The sequence below is a fragment of the Frankliniella occidentalis genome, unplaced genomic scaffold, assembly GCF_000697945.3.
Source record: "Frankliniella occidentalis isolate FOCC.00 unplaced genomic scaffold, Focc_3.1 Scaffold269, whole genome shotgun sequence".
Classification (NCBI taxonomy): Eukaryota; Metazoa; Arthropoda; class Insecta; order Thysanoptera; family Thripidae; genus Frankliniella; species Frankliniella occidentalis.
In genome coordinates, this window is record NW_026267395.1 from 426731 (window position 1) to 429483 (window position 2753).

A 2753-nucleotide genomic window follows, 5' to 3' on the forward strand; every position below is an offset into this window, starting at 1 on the left:
TTTTTTTCGTGAGTGAAGTCATCCGGAAAACTGTCCATAATATTCTTTGCTAAGCTTGTTCGTAAGTAGGCTCTGACGCACCACCAGACTCGAGCCCTCCCTAGCATTATTCCGTATTCTAGGTCAACGAGCGAGTCCCCGTGCATGCGTGGACGCTCGCTTGCATAGCATACAGCGGAGACAGGGACATAAACTGACCTGAGCACTGGCCCCGTGTCCAAGAGTTGTGCGGTACGGCAGTGTGTGCAGTGCGGACATACGCCAACACTCACAAAAAAATGACTTGAAAATAAACACATGGAAAAAATGTGCAAACATTTGGCCAGCAAAAGAACAGTCGGGCGCGCATGGGGACGCTTGGTACGGTATGTAGAAATAGACGAGAGGGGGGTAGGGGTAGTTTTATGGGCAACCCATGGCATGGCAGGAGGCAGGATAATGGGGTGTCACAGTATTGCAACTTTGTCGTTCATTGAGTAGTAAGGGCACAACAAAATGAAAATTCCTCCTCCTTCGACCCTTTTGAAGCGCCGTTAAGGTAAAGGCGCGGTGCTTGGTCGCGTCGTTTGCAGGGCGATAGACACGGGGCTTTATGTCGGCTTTTGTTTGTTCTCAGCTCCAAAGTTGCGCTGGGGTAAGAAGCCGCGTACCGTCTAAAGTGTTAACAGTCCCCCACTTCCTCTTTCTCAAACACCCTGAAAGACGATCGTAGCGATTAATCGTCATATAATATTGACATCTTCAAGAAAACGTTGTTGGGCATTATTTTTAAAGTTGAAACACAATTCACAGCCCTCACGAATGGGGAACATCCCCCCCACCCAAAAAAAAAAATAATTAAAAATTATTGAGTTCATAGACCAAGTACATTGTAATTGATTGTTGCTATTTTACAAGTACACATGCGGTCTTGACTTGTTTACTTGTTAAAGGATGAAGTACATTGTACTTGGTCGAAGAACTTAGGTTTTTGGGTGCAAGCAGAACAAATTATTACGACGGCCAAAGTGTCAGGCTAACCCGCGGGAATCTCCCCAAATCAGGGCGGCTCCAAATAAGCCGCCAGCAGCCGGCAGTGCTGGACCGCAAGGGCCTGTGCCGCCCGCCCCCGGCCCGCCCTGCGGCCGCCACCCCACACGGCCACCGCAGGCAGCGCGCCCCGGCGCCACCGCACACATGCGAGGTGTCGTAAAAAGCGACCTAATTGCTGCCACGGACCGTCCGAGGGCCGTCACGCCTGGAATGCCCACCCTTTTCCATTTCCCTCCCCTTTGTAAAAGGAAGACACACCCCACCTGGCGGCGGTGGACAGCGGACAGGGGACGGGGACCGCCGTTGTCGACTGGGCGCGGAAGCGGGGGGGGGGGCAGCCCAACGCCAGCCCACCGCGGACCGCCGGACTATCCCTGCCGGATTTGGGAATAAAAAGGTTGAATGGCCCCGCGTAACTTCAGAGCGGTATTGTCAAAACTGCTGAAGGGCCTCCCCGTCTCACCTCCCACTCTCCTGTGCTGCCCCCGTGGTCTTGGCCAAAGGCTCGACGAGGGGTTGAAAGGATGAGAGTGAGGAGAGCCCCGCAGGGGTAGGAGGGAGACGGAGACGGGAGACAGAGAGGCATGGCCCCAAAGGAGACGGCATGTGCCCATTCTACCGCGTTACTGCTTGGCTTCGCGAGCTTCGCCCAGTAAAATTGGTTTTACGACGGTACGGTCGAGGGGAGACTTTTCTTTCAGGCAATTTCATCTTCCACTGTCGTTGCTCTGGATTGAAAAGAAGATGCTCGGAGCATGTTTGCCTTTGCTGGCCTTTCCCCTCTGGCGCGCCGCGGAAGGCGACATTCCTTTAACTACGGCCGCGTTAAGACAACACGGCGCCGTCCTACATTACATTCCATTTAGGCGCACAAGTTGCGCCAGTAAAAAGGCGTAAAAATGCAAACTAGCCAGGAGGTGGCATTCCGCCTCCTATTGAATGCCTCCTCTGTTCTTATTTTTCCCCTCGGGGGGAAGAACACAGAAAGGAAGGGGATGAACCCCCGCCAGCAATAAACGTGACTTACCTAAACTCATCAGCCTGACAACGTCAGCTTTCCCGCGGCGTCCTAACTGTTCCCTTTTCATCGCAAATCCCCCGCCGTCCCTTCCCCTTCCTCTGCGGGCCGCCCTATGGGCCGCCGGCTGGCGGTCGCACAGGGCTGCGGCTTTATCTCGACTTTTCACTCGCGCGCCGCGCAGCCCCGGCGCAGCCCCGTCGCGGTGGGTCACTCCCCCGCCACGCCCCGCCACGCCCCGCCCTGCCCCGCCACGCCACCACCTGCCATCGCAGAAATTAAACGGCCGGGTGAAAGTGCGACGCATAAATCCTGCACGCCTGTAAACATATCGCCGGGTAGGCACAGCCAGCGCAGCCAGCGCCTACTACCCCCGAGTCCTACCCCTTCTAAATCTAACCTGGGCGACAAGCGTTCCCGGCCTGGGCGCATGGCGCCACGCCTTGGTATAGGATGTACCTTTGTACCACACCGAAAATAATGTGTTCCTCATATTATGAGTACATTTTTTGTGTGCTCGGTTTTCTCGGGTGCAACGCGTGCTTGTTCGTAGTGGAATGGCCTTCACCTTTTGCTGAACACAAGCGCAATGCGCTCAACATCCATTACTGCAGAATTGACTCAATAATAAACATTTGGGGGGTGGGCCATGCGCTCCGTTGCATACCAAACACATTGCACTGTACTAACGCCCGGGAGGGTG